Raw genomic sequence first — 15,058 nt, 5'->3', positions numbered from 1 at the left:
CCTACCAAATAGCCTCTATCAGATATATGACAAAACACACATCGTGACAAGATAGAGAACACTGCATAAACAGAGACCTAAGACAACATAGCAAGGCAGCAACACATGACAACACAGCATGGTAGCAACACAACATTACAACAACATGGTGGCAACACAACACATGGTATATTATTGGGCACAGACAACAGCACAAAGGGCAAGAAGGTAGAGACAACAACACATCACGCAAAGCAGCCACAACTGTCAGTAAGAGTGTCCATGATTGAGTCTTTGAATGAAGAGATGGAGATAAAACTGTCCAGTTTGAATGTTTGTTGCAGCTCGTTCCAGTCGCTGGCTACAGCAACTGGGGGGGGGGGGGCCTCAGAGGATTTTATAAATAAACATCAACCTTGCGACAGGTATACAGAGATGACCAGTTTACAGAGGAATATAGAGTGCAGTGAGGTGTCTTATAAGGAGCATTGGTGGCAAATCTAATGGCCGAATTGTAAAGAACATCTAGCCGCTCGAGAGCACCTTAACCTGCCGATCTATAAATTATGTCTTCATAATCTAGCATGGTTAGGATGGTCATCTGAATCAGGGTTCGTTTGGCATTTGGGATGAAATAGGAGCGATTACAATAGAGGAAACCAAGTCTAGATTTAACTTTGGCCTGCAGCTTTGATATGTGCTGAGAGAAGGACAGTGTACCGTCTAGCCATACTCCTAAGTACTTGTATGAGGTGACTACCTCAAGCTCTAAACCCTCAGAGGTAGTAATCACACCTGTGGGGAGGGGCATTCTTCTTACCAAACCACATGATCTTTGTTTTGGAGATGTTCAGAACAAGGTTAAGGATAGAGAAAGCTTGTTGGACACTAAGGAAGCTTTGCTGTGGAGCATTTAACACAAAATCCGGAGAGGGGCCAGCCGAGTATAAGACAGTATCATCTGCATATAAATGGATGAGAGAGCTTCCTATTGCCTGAGCTATGTTGTTGATGTAAATTGAGAAGAGCGTGGGGCCTAGGATCGAGACTTGGGGTACTCCTTTGGTGACAGGCAGATGTTCTGACTTTATACACTGCTCTCTGAGAGAGGTAGTATGCAAACCAGGCCAAAGACCCCTCAGAGACGCAAATACTCCTTAGCCAGCCCACAAGAATGGAATGTCTATCGTATCAAAAGCTTTGGCCAAGTCAATAAAAATAGCAGCACTTAGAGTTAAGGGCAATGGTGACATCATTGAGGACATTTAAGGTTGCAGTGACACATCCATAACCTGAGTGGAAGCGAGACTGCATACCAGAGAGAATACTATAGACATCAAGAAAGCCAGTCAGTTGATTATTGACAAGTTTTCCCCAACACGTTTGATAAACAGGGCAAAATAGAAATAGGCCTGAAATAGTTAGGAACAGCTTGATCTTCCCCTTTAAATAAAGGACAAACTGTGGCTGCCTTCCAAGCAATGGGAACCTCCCCAGAAAGGAGAGACAGGTTAAAAAGATTGGAGACAGTCTTAGCGATGATAGGGGCAGCAACCTTAAAGGGTCTAAACCATCTGACCCAGATGTTTTTTGGGGGTCAAGTTTAAGAAGCTCCTTTAGTACCTCGGACTCAGTGACTGCATGCAGGGAGAAACTTTGTAGCGGGGCCGGGGAAGAAGAGGGAAAAGCATCAGGGATAATCGCATTAGAAGGGGTGGTAGATAAGGAAATGTTAGACGGGGAAGGAGGCATGGCTGAGTCAAATAGGAATCCTGACCTAATGAAGTGGTGATTAAAGAGCTCAGCCATGTGCTTCTTGTCAGTAACAACCACATCATCAACATTAGGGGACATGGGCAGCTGTGAGGAGGAGCGTTTATTCTCCAGGTCTTTAACTTTTTTCCAGAACTTCTTGGGGTTAGACCCATAGAGAGAGAGAACAGCTCCTTAAAGTAACTAACTTTGGCCTTCCGGATAGCCTGAGTGCACTTATTTCTCATTTGCCTGACTGAGAGCCAGCCAAAATTGTTTAAATTCTCATTTTCTTTACGGGGGAGTGTTTGTTAACAATAAATACCACTGAAAATATCAAAAAAGGAGGTCCAAGATATATTCCTTCTTGAAGAATATGTAAATGACCTTAGTGACCTTAGTTCAACTGAACCCAAAATATAATGGCATTTATTAAATCTAAGTCCAAAAATGGCAACCAATTGCAGACTGCAGTTTTAATATTTCTCTGAACTTAATGTCAAGGACTTGTTCAGGCTTGTGATAACTGCAAAGCTCACTAAACAGACCATTTCTAAACATACTGGCTTTTGTCCAGGAGATGGCGACAGTGATCAACCAATAAGTTCCCCATTGGAAAATGTGTAAATAAATGAATAAAATAAGTAGGTTGCGTAATAGAAAAGGACTCAAGCAAAAGTCAAAGTCACCCAGTAAAATACTATGAGTAAAAGTCTGAACGTATTTGGTTGTAAATATATTTACGTATTTAAAAAAAAATAATCAAATTCCGTATATAAAGCAAACAATACGCCACGCTTTTCTTGTTATATGAATTTACAGGAGGCAGACTCCAACACTCAGACATCATTTGCAAACAAAGCATCTGTGTTTAGTGAGTCCCCCAGATCAGAGCAGTAGGGAGAACCAGGGATATTCCTGTCCTGCTAAGCATTCAAAATGTACTTTTTGGTGTAAGGGAAAATGTGTGGAGTAAAAAGTATGTTATTTAAGAATGTAGTGAAGTAAAAGTTGTCAAAATTATAAATAGTCAAGTACACATACCAAAAGAAAACGACTTAATTACAGAACCTCTAATGAATTGTGTAAACAAGAGAAACTGTTCCATTACAACAGTCTACCATTTCCTTATGTCTATTTGAATGTTGGTTCATTCTTTTTGTATCGGGATTCCACCCTTAGTCCCTAAAATAGCAGTGTATCCCTTTGAAGTGAGAGTAAGACAAAATTCCACAATTTATTCCAAAATCAGCATGTCTATGAATTGATCTGAATCTAAGTATTAAAAAATAGTTTGGCACACACACACACAAACTCATTTCTGCTTTGTGGTTTGTCATGGTTTGACATTTATTTAAAAAAACTGAACTTTTCTGTGGCACTTTCACATACCCCTTCACACTGACTAATATGAATAATGTTATTTCAGTTGAATATACACTAAATCATGACATTTGAGGGGTTCGTTTGGCTACCAACCGTTCTGGATTTCTTTCTATATTGCTGACCAGGAAGTGAAAGTGGACCACAGTGAATTTACAGAACCCAATGTTTTTTATTGCCATCTGAATCAGAGGCATTGAGTCGACAAGAAGCAATACAATCTCACTCCTCGAGCTAATCCATTCCCCCGTCTCTAGGAAATCCCACAGGATGGAGTCAAATCTAGTGATTTATAGGAAAGTCAACTACGGTATCCACTTCTCTTACTCAATTGACGAAGGGAGCACACCTTCGCTTTGCCCTGTCTTAGAGCTGTAATCACCAAGGTTCTATAGGCAAATGGTTTTCAGCCCCATCCATTCTGGAACATTGACATTCAATTAGGGACATTTTGTTATAGTCCAGCACAAACACACGTGATTCAACTAACCATCAAGCCCGTGACTTTTTGAATCAGGTATATTAGAAGGGTTAGTACATGTAGTGGCTCCCTTGCCAATTGACCAAAGCCACTGACCAAGCCTGAAGCGGGGCAGTTTCGGACACATACAGTCCACATTCGAAGTTCCCAAAAGCCAAACGGCAAAAACATCAAATGAGATCCAGGGATACGGTGCAAAAAAAAATAAAAAAATATCCAATCAACTTAAAGCATAGATTACTTGAAATGAAAAATAATATGGTTTATTTGTATGTATGCATGTATGTATGTATGGATGGATGGATGGATGGATGGATGTTTGTATGTATGTATGTATGTATGGATGGATGGATGGATGTTTGTATGTATGTATGTATGGATGGATGGATGGATGTTTGTATGTATGTATGTATGTATGTATGTATGTATGGATGGATGGATGGATGGATGTTTGTATGTATGTATGTATGCATGGATGGATGGATGGATGTTTGTATGTATGTATGTATGTATGTATGTATGTATGTATGGATGGATGGATGGATGGATGGTCAAAAGACTGTACCGCTCCCGCGTCTAGCTAGGACTCCCTCCGCTCCCGCGTCTAGCTAGGACTCCCTCCGCTCCCGCGTCTAGCTAGCCCTCCGCTCCCACGTCTAGCTAGGACTCCCTCCGCTCCCACGTCTAGCTAGGACTCCCTCCGCTCCCGCGTCTAGCTAGGACTCCCTCCGCTCCCGCGTCTAACTAGGACTCCCTCCGCTCCCGCATCTAACTAGGACTCCCTCCGCTCCCACGTCTAGCTAGGACTCCCTCCGCTTCCACGTCTAGCTAGGACTCCCTCCGCTCCCGCGTCTAACTAGGACTCCCTCCTCTCCCATGTCTAGCTAGGACTCCCTCCGCTCCCGCGTCTAGCTAGGACTCCCTCCGCTCCCGCGTCTAGCTAGGACTCCCTCCGCTCCCACGTCTAGCTAGGACTCCCTCCGCTCCCGTGTCTAGCTAGGCCTCCGCTCCCACGTCTAGCCAGGACTCCCTCCTCTCCCATGTCTAGCTAGGACTCCCTCCGCTCCCGCGTCTAGCTAGGCCTCCGCTCCCACGTCTAGCTAGGACTCCCTCCGCTCCCACGTCTAGCTAGGACTCCCTCCGCTCCCGCGTCTAACTAGGACTCCCTCCTCTCCCATGTCTAGCTAGGACTCCCTCCGCTCCCGCGTCTAGCTAGGACTCCCTCCGCACCCACATTTTAGCTAGGACTCCCTCCGCTCCCACGTCTAGCTAGGACTCCCTCCGCTCCCGCGTCTAGCTAGGCCTCCGCTCCCGCGTCTAGCTAGGACTCCCTCCGCTCCCGCGTTTTAGCTAGGACTCCCTCCGCTCCCGAAAGCCCAACTTCCTGCCTTTAACTTGTCATGAACACACTTACCACGGTACAATGAATGAGCAAGAATGGGAGTCAAAAACGTTGTTACACTAATACCAAAGGAATATATCTCAATCAGGTAAATATAAATCAGAAAGGTACGTACCTAATTTTCAATCACATACATATTTCATATATTTACACACACATACATGGAGCTCTGTATGTTCTGTCTTTTAAACAAACATGTCTAAATCGGCTAGTCTGGAACAAAAATGTGTACATCCTGTTGACAACCATTGCCACAGAGGCCATAAGAGATGTAGACCTATAGATTCTAGACTGTATTGATTCAGTTATTTACTCATCGCATCGTTGCTTCAGAAACAAGCCAAATAAGGAAAGGAAACCCTTGTGTTCCAAAGTACTGTGCATACGATATGATAACTTGTATCTGTGATTGATACATCAACTTTTGGATATATACCCGTTGATCCTTGAGGAATATAACTTGTCTCATGGTCTTAGTTAAACTGCTGTACCGCATTAGAACCCAAAATGTGAGCCTGTTTAACTGACCTGTTTGTGAACAATACAACTTTAAAGCTTCAAAACATGGTTCAAAGTATAATTGGATGATCAGTCCTTCTGTCCAAAGCTTTGTGTATGAGAGTACTTACATTTCTCCCGCTCATCCCTCAGTGTTGACACTTTGTTATTGTATGAAATGCAGATTTCCCCTTTAAGTGTGCATATCGGAACAGTTCCAGTCTGGCACTAAATTACTTTGACGCATGTTAATTGCAGAGCTGTCTAGGAGCTTCCCGTGTGAAATTACAGCCCTATGATTCGCCGTAGTGTCGTTACCTGGCAACAACAGCAGGCAAAGGGCTGCGCTGACAGGACCTGTGCGAAGATAGCTAATTGACAGAGCGCGCTTTACAGTTCCGGAGAATACATCAGAGGATGAGGAAGCTGTGGGGCTCTATTTGCTCAAACTCGAACTTGTTATCACTTTCATTTATTGATATTCGGGAATAGGAAGTCTGTAATGATGAGGATGAAGTTCATTACAACTCACTTTGAATCTTGTCTTTGGTAATTGAAGAATGAGTTGATCACGTCCAGTGGGAATGATGGGGAAGGTGAAGGTATCAGTTTACATGCTCTGATTGTATCTATGAGTATCATTTCCTCAGAAAGTCTTACATGTAATGGCCTTATTTCTCTCTCTCTCTCTCTCTCTCTCTCTCTCTCTCTCTCTCTCTCTCTCTCTCTCTCTCCACATACTCACACACACATGTAAACTTTATTTAACTAGGCAAGTCAGTTAAGAACTAATTCTTATTTACAATGACTGCCTACACCGGCCAAACCCGGGCAAATTGTGCGCTGCCCTATGGGACTCCCAAATCACGGCTGGTTGTGATACAGTCTGGGTACACACACACACACACACCTCTCTCCTCCCCCTCTGTCTGCCCCTCTCTCATCCCCAACCATCTGTATCTCTCTCTGTCTCTCTCTCTATTGATCTCAGTGGCTGCAGGGAGTACATGACAAGGGGGGGCGGCACCAACTGTGCTGTCAGTCTGCAGTCTTTCCACTCCAGCTCTTCAGTGCCTTGCGGTCGCAGGGCAAATCACGGATCAATCCCTCGGCCATATAAAGCTCACCAGTCTAAAGCATTACTGTAATACAGAGTGACAGGATGTTCAATATGCTAGCCAGGCACTATAGTGCGTGTAAGACAGGAATTCCACTTTCCTATGATATTTTTATACTGTATTGAGACAGGTTAGAAGTGTAGGAAGGAAGATAAAGTCAGAAGGGTAGGCGTGGGGATTGAACCCCGGTCTCCGGTGTGGAGACACATAACATTTATGTGACTAGCCCACAGCTTTGGACACACTGTGAACTGCTATTAGTGTTTTATTTCAGCAACATAGTCCTCATTGATATAAGAGGATGACTGATGCCATTGAGATTAAAAGCATCCTAGATTGTAAGGGAGACGTATCCCAAGTTGTGTAAAGGTAGCAATTAACAATTTAAGGACCCATCTGAGAACCCATGCTAAATCTTTTCAGTCCCCTGAGGGGGAATATGTTTTGTTGTGCCCTCTTCACAACTGTCTTAGTGTGTTTGGACCATTCTAGTTCGTTGGTGATGTGGACACCAAGGAACTTGAAGCTCTCAACCTGCTCCACTACAGCCCCGTCGATGAGAATGGGGGCGTGCTCGGTCCTCCTTTTCTTGTAGTCCACAATCAACTCCTTTGTCTTGATTACATTGAGGGATAGGTTGTTATTCTGGCACCACCCGGCCAGGTACAGTGCCTTGCGAAAGTATTCGGCCCCCTTGAACTTTGCGACCTTTTGCCACATTTCAGGCTTCAAACATAAAGATATAAAACTGTATTTTTTTGTGAAGAATCAACAACAAGTGGGACACAATCATGAAGTGGAACGACATTTATTGGATATTTAAAACTTTTTTAACAAATCAAAAACTGAAAAATTGGGCGTGCAAAATTATTCAGCCCCCTTAAGTTAATACTTTGTAGCGCCACCTTTTGCTGCGATTACAGCTGTAAGTCGCTTGGGGTATGTCTATCAGTTTTGCACATCGAGAGACTGAATTTTTTTCCCATTCCTCCTTGCAAAACAGCTCGAGCTCAGTGAGGTTGGATGGAGAGCATTTGTGAACAGCAGTTTTCAGTTCTTTCCACAGATTCTCGATTGGATTCAGGTCTGGACTTTGACTTGGCCATTCTAACACCTGGATATGTTTATTTTTGAACCATTCCATTGTAGATTTTGCTTCATGTTTTGGATCATTGTCTTGTTGGAAGACAAATCTCTGTCCCAGTCTCAGGTCTTTTGCAGACTCCATCAGGTTTTCTTCCAGAATGGTCCTGTATTTGGCTCCATCCATCTTCCCATCAATTTTAACCATCTTCCCTGTCCCTGCTGAAGAAAAGCAGGCCCAAACCATGATGCTGCCACCACCATGTTTGACAGTGGGGATGGTGTGTTCAGCTGTGTTGCTTTTACGCCAAACATAACGTTTTGCATTGTTGCCAAAAAGTTCAATTTTGGTTTCATCTGACCAGAGCACCTTCTTCCACATGTTTGGTGTGTCTCCCAGGTGGGTTGTGGCAAACTTTAAACAACACTTTTTATGGATATCTTTAAGAAATGGCTTTCTTCTTGCCACTCTTCCATAAAGGCCATATTTGTGCAATATACGACTGATTGTTGTCCTATGGACAGAGTCTCCCACCTCAGCTGTAGATCTCTGCAGTTCATCCAGAGTGATCATGGGCCTCTTGGCTGCATCTCTGATCAGTCTTCTCCTTGTATGAGCTGAAAGTTTAGAGGGACGGCCAGGTCTTGGTAGATTTGCAGTGGTCTGATACTCCTTCCATTTCAATATTATCGCTTGCACAGTGCTCCTTGGGATGTTTAAAGCTTGAGAAATCTTTTTGTATCCAAATCCGGCTTTAAACTTCTTCACAACAGTATCTCGACCTGCCTGGTGTGTTCCTTGTTCTTCATGATGCTCTCTGCACTTTTGACGGACCTCTGAGACTATCACAGTGCAGGTGCATTTATACGGAGACTTGATTACACACAGGTGGATTCTATTTATCATCATTAGTCATTTAGGTCAACATTGGATCATTCAGAGATCCTCACTGAACTTCTGGAGAGAGTTTGCTGCACTGAAAGTAAAGGGGCTGAATAATTTTGCACGCCCAATTTTTCAGTTTTTGATTTGTTAAAAAAGTTTGAAACATCCAATAAATGTCGTTCCACTTCATGATTGTGTCCCACTTGTTGTTGATTCTTCACAAAAAAATACAGTTTTATATCTTTATGTTTGAAGCCTGAAATGTGGCAAAAGGTCGCAAAGTTCAAGGGGGCTGAATACTTTCGCAAGGCACTGTATCTGACCTCCTCCCTATAGGCTGTCTCGTCATTGTCGGTGATCAGGCCTACCACTGTTGTGTCATCTGCAAACTTAATGATGGTGTTGGAGTCGTGCCTGGCCATCCAGTAGTGGGTGAACAGGGAGTACAGTAGGGAACTGAGCACGCACCCCTTGAGGGGCTCTAGTGTCGAGGATCAGCATGACAGATGTGTTGCTACCTACCCTTAACACCTGGGGGCGGCCTGCCAGTAAGTGCAGGATCCAGTTGCAAAGAGAGGTATTTAGTCCCAGGATCCTTAGCTTAGTGATGAGCTTTGAGGGCACTATGGTGATGAACGTTGGGCTGTAGTCAATGAATAGCATTCTCACATAGTTCGTTGGTGATGTGGACACCAAGGAACTTGAAGCTCTCAACCTGCTCGACTACCAGGTGGGAAAGGGCAGTGTGGAGTGCAATAGAGATTGCATCATCTGTAAATTACGAAAACCACATAGTCATTCTCTGTCAATACTAATCTTAACACAAAAAATAACCTTTGTTATTATCATCTAGACCTGAGGGTTGTAATTTCAAAGCATATTGGATCGGCGGATGAAGTTAGTGCTGTTGTAAGCAAAAGTCAAATTCGCAACAAGTCCCGGGATTGCACTTGATCGGACTTTCGGGATTTATTTATTGATCGCAATGTGGTTATTAGATCCTGGCAAGGTACCAATTCAAAAGATATGGCGGAGCCGAGTAGTAGCTTGTTTGTGAACGTTTTATGAAGTTTAACGGTGTTGCAGTGGGATTCATAAATCCCTGTTAATTCAACGTCAGTGCTTGCTCGACTTATTAGTTGTGTATAGCTCAACTTTCTCCTCCAGTATGTCTGTTACTAGTGTGCATGCTGTGAAACCAAGAACACTAGTGTTATCCACCTTACTTATTAGTATGCTACTGTAATTACACTACTGTAACACTACTGTAATCAACCTTACTTATTAGTATGCTACTGTAATTACACGACTGTAACACTACTGTAATCAACCTTACTTATTAGTATGCTACTGTAATTACACTACTGTAACACTACTGTAATACGCCTTACTTGTTAGTATGCTACTGTAATTACACTACTGTAACACTAGTGTTATCCACCTTACTTATTAGTATGCTACTGTAATTACACTACTGTAACACTAGTGTTATCTGCCTTACTTATTAGTATGCTACTGTAATTACACTACTGTGACACTACTGTAATCCACCTTACTTATTAGTATGCTACTGTAATTACACTGCTGTAACACTAGTGTTATCTGCCTTACTTATTAGTATGCTACTGTAATTACACTACTGTAACACTACTGTAATCCACCTTACTTATTAGTATGCTACTGTAATTACACTACTGTAACACTACTGTAATCCGCCTTACTTATTAGTATGCTACTGTAATTACACTGCTGTAACACTACTGTAATCCACCTTACTTATTAGTATGCTACTGTAATTACACTACTGTAACACTACTACTGCCTTACTTATTGAACATAAACAAGTCATTTAGTTGAAGTTTTGTTCTTCATTTTAAAAGGTTTTATATTGAAATGCATTGCACTACATACCATACATGCACAACCAACAATAGTATAATATTATAATCACTATTTTATTTCATTTGAGTTTGAGAAATGCTATTGAGATTAAAAACATTTCTATATAATTTATTGTATGAATAATTCCTTTAGAAATGTCTATGAGAGGAATACCTCCCTTCAAGTGCCTTCCGAAACAGCCTCTGAGTTCCCTCACTTATTAATGTGTACAGCAACACTTGTATACCTGCTACATTATTAAGCAGATAACATAATCTGCCCCCATCTGTCTCAGGAGAGCTGAGCCTGCTTTTGTTCCCTCTCTCTTTATGAGCCCCCCTTTCATTCCTCTTTCACTCTATCTCTCCCATGAGACCTTTCACTCAGAGCTGTGACCCTACCGTGACCTTTTGTCAAAACACACACTCTCTCTCTCTCTTTCAGGAACCTTTGAGTCATCTTACTGTGAAGGAGAAGCATAAATATAATCACACTATCTAACTGTGTTGGTGTACAGGCTACCAAGAAAGCGTCAACACAATCACACTATTGGTTCATTTAGGGATTTGTTTTGTGTGATTTGAAGCAGTTGTATCCAACCTAATGGACATATCTTAGAGGTCTTGAAGTGTTAGCCTGTACTGGTGTGTAGTCCACCAGTGTTTGGCTCAATCCCATTTCAATTCAGTTCATTCAGGAAGTGAATTCTCATTCCCGTAGAATAATTTCATTTCATTTAAATTCTTGTTGCAGTACGTCTTGCCGTGGCTGAGTTGAAATGGAATTAACCCTGCCTGAAAAGCGGACCACAATCGGACCATAGGTCAATGCAGGTGTTTCACATACTGAACATTTTCAGGTCTTGGGTTAAATACTTTATTTGATTGGTTCCAGGTTAATAAGAACCATGGTTACCCCTTCTAGGATTCCGGTATCATTAACATTTGTCTCCCTGATGTGTAAAGTAAATCAAATGTTATTACAGCAACAAGTGTTGGACAAATTCATGTAATTCAAAATGTGTAATTACACACTCGAATGCATGTCTCATCAAACACTCTCACTTACACTATCAGCATTACCCGCAATACAGTGGAGGTTGCTGAGGGGAGAACGGCTCATAGCAATGGCTGGAACGGGGCAAATGGAATGGTATCAAACACCTGTTTTTTATGTGTTGGACTCCATTCTATTCACGCCATTCCAGTCCCAATACTCCATTCCAGCCACTATTATGAGCCGTCCTCCCCTCAGCAGCCTCCACTGCCGCAATAAGATGGATTGCCCGTCTATTGAGCCGCTCTATGGCTGCATGCCAAATGATACGCTGTTCCCTTTATAGTGCACTACTTTTGACCAGGGTCCATGGCGTCTCATACCCTGTGGATACAGGACAGTACCTTGCAGCCATGGTGTCTCATACCCTGTGGATACAGGACAGTGCCTTGTAGCCATGGTGTCTCATACCCTGTGGATACAGGACAGTACCTTGCAGCCATGGCGTCTCATATCCTGTGGATACAGGACAGTGCCTTGTAACCATGGCGTCTCATACCCTGTGGATACAGGACAGTACCTTGCAGCCATGGTGCAGTAGTGAGGCTCAGCTTTAGAGAACTGGTTGTTGTAATACTAGCAATCCTGAGACAGGTTTCTATAACTGTGCAAGATAGTTGCGGGGATAGAGAGATGGGAAGAAAGGAGAGTGGGGATTTAGAGGTGGATAGGGAGACAGAGCGCGAGAGAGAGCGAAAGACACTGAAAGGGGGACAAAGAGGAGAGAGGGAGGAAGATGCCTAAAAAGATGGACAGGGAGTAGGAGAGAGATGAGGGAAGCAGAAAAGAAAACAGAGGCACATAGAGAGACACTGACAGTGAGAGAAAAAAAGAGTAGAGAGGAAGACAGAGAGAGAGGGGAAACTGACAGGATTCCAATGCGGATCTGAAATGCCTACAGGAGTGAGACGACTTGCACTGGAGCCAGTGAGCAGGGACTTGAGGGAAAAGGAGTAAGCCCAATCGTACTACTTTCTGACAGGCATAATATATTCTGGATACTGTGACAGAGGTTAGTGTGTGTGCATGTGTGTGGGTGTTTGCGTTTGTGCGTGCAGGTGTGTGTGTGTGTGTGTGTGTGTGTGTGTGTGTGTGTGTGTGTGTGTGTGTGTGTGTTTGAGTGCACTCATGCAGAAGGGTTAGCTGAGGGGAATGGTGGATCCACCATTGAGCATTTGTGTGTGCACACGCGCACGTGTGTGTGCGTGCGTGTGTGTCACGCTCCTGACCTCCTCAACCTAGTACAAATCCCCACTCTGTCAGTTGGCGACTGCATCTCTCAGGTGCTGGGATACCACGCAAATCAAATCAAATCAAATCAAATGTATTTATATAGCCCTTCGTACATCAGCTGATATCTCAAAGTGCTGTACAGAAACCCAGCCTAAAACCCAAACAGCAAGCAATGTAGGTGTAGAAGCACGGTGGCTAGGAAAAACTCCCTAGAAAGGCCAAAACCTAGGAAGAAACCTAGAGAGGAACCAGGCTATGTGGGGTGGCCAGTCCTCTTCTGGCTGTGCCGGGTGGAGATTATAACAGAACATGGCCAAGATGTTCAAATGTTCATAAATGACCAGCATGGTCGAATAATAATAAGGCAGAACAGTTGAAACTGGAGCAGCAGCACGGCCAGGTGGACTGGGGACAGCAAGGAGTCATCATGTCAGGTAGTCGTGAGGCATGGTCCTAGGGCTCAGGTCCTCCGAGAGAGAGAAAGAGAGAAAGAGAGAATGAGAGAGAGCACACTCAAATTCACACAGGACACCGAATAGGACAGGAGAAGTACTCCATTTATAACAAACTGACCCTAGCCCCCTGACACATAAACTACTGCAGCATAAATACTGGAGGCTGAGACAGGAGGGGTCAGGAGACACTGTGGCCCCATCCAAATGACGGTAAGTTTTAAACTTTTGGTGTATTTGAGGTTTAAAAAGGCTTCTGAAGTTTGTAATTACCACATTGATTTCAGACTTGACAAAAATGTCCCTGAATAATAATCCACATAATGATTCACATTTCCTGTTTGCTGCAGGATTATTTTCCTGTCGTAGAAAACTGGCTCAAATTAATGATCCTACATCTGTGTCTGAAAAAAATCTTTGCAATTGGATTAGGAACATTACATCGGATGAGCAAATGTAGTTAAATAGCAATCAAAAAGACATATGTGCTCTTATCTTCTTATGGGAAGTCACATTATGTTAGCATACAGTATAATTTCTACATAAACATGGTAATTGAACTGAGAGTTGCAACAAGGGCTCCTAATGGGCAGAACAGCTGAGGTTATTAGATCCTTCAACAGATCTAGGATAGAGCCTTCAACAGATTTCCCAATCCCAAATCAGGGTTAACCATAAGGAGGATACCAAACAATCTGACCCTGGACCATTGGTTATTGGAGCAATGAACTCTGTGACCGCTCACAGGAGACAGGGAGAGAGAGAGAGAGAGGGAGGAGGAGAGGGGGAGAGAAAGGAGGAGATGAGAGAAAAGGGGAGGTGGGATAACAGAGGAGAAGCTGCAGAGGAAAGAGAGAAGGAATGCAAAAAGTGTGGGTCGAGGAGGAGGGTAGAGAGGGTAAAAGAAGAGGGAGGAGAGAGAGAGCGAGCAGGAGATGAGAGGAAAGAGAGAGGGTAGTAGTGTGAGAAATAGAGAGCGGAAGATGGAGACAGAGTGGTGTGGAAGGTTTAAAGACAGAGAGAGAAAGAGAGAGTGGGAGAGACAGAGGGGAGAGAAGAAGGAGCGAGGGAAAGGTGACCCAGGAGAGGAGAGGAAAAGAGCGAGGGCTAAAATAGAGAAAGATATAGAGACAAATGGGAACAGAGGCCGAGTGAGAGAAAGAGGGAGTGGGATAAGGAGAGGGAGAAGGCAGCAGTACTATATTATCTCTCTTTGTAAAAGGAAAAAAGGAAAATCACTGCAGTACATCTCCTCCTCCTCATTTGCTGACAGATGATGTTTAGAGGTCAGACACAGGCAGGTGGCAGCGGTGGGATCCAGAACACACTCTGATTGCGTCCCCCATTGCACCCTACTCCCTACATACGAGCCCTGGCCAAAAGTAGTGCACTATGTAGGGAATAGGGTGCCATTTGGGACACCGTCTGGGTAGTACTGGATCAGAAAGTCAAGGACACCCCTTGCGTCCCAAATGACACCCTAGTCTCTATGTAATGCATTACCTTAGACCAGGTCAAAAAGCAGTGCACTATGGGCCCTGTTCAAAATTAGTGCACTATATAGGAAGTATGCGGCCCTTTTGGAATCATCCAAACACATGGTCGTGACCAGAACCAAACTGCATGACATAGCCATTAGTCATAGTGACAAGGACTTAAAAAGGGCGTTACATGCTGGAAAATGGATTATAGCCATATACAAATATTGCAACTTTTTATGCTAAATAGTGACTTTAAATATTCAAAAATCTAAAATTATGTTAATCCATTTCTTATACTGTGTAGTTGTGACTAATTGGATTTAAAAAAAGTATAAAATACGTCAATATTACATCATATACATCTTACATTTTA

The sequence above is a fragment of the Oncorhynchus clarkii genome, chromosome 19, assembly GCF_045791955.1.
Source record: "Oncorhynchus clarkii lewisi isolate Uvic-CL-2024 chromosome 19, UVic_Ocla_1.0, whole genome shotgun sequence".
In the NCBI taxonomy this organism is placed as follows: Eukaryota; Metazoa; Chordata; class Actinopteri; order Salmoniformes; family Salmonidae; genus Oncorhynchus; species Oncorhynchus clarkii.
This window is presented reverse-complemented; position numbering follows the sequence as displayed.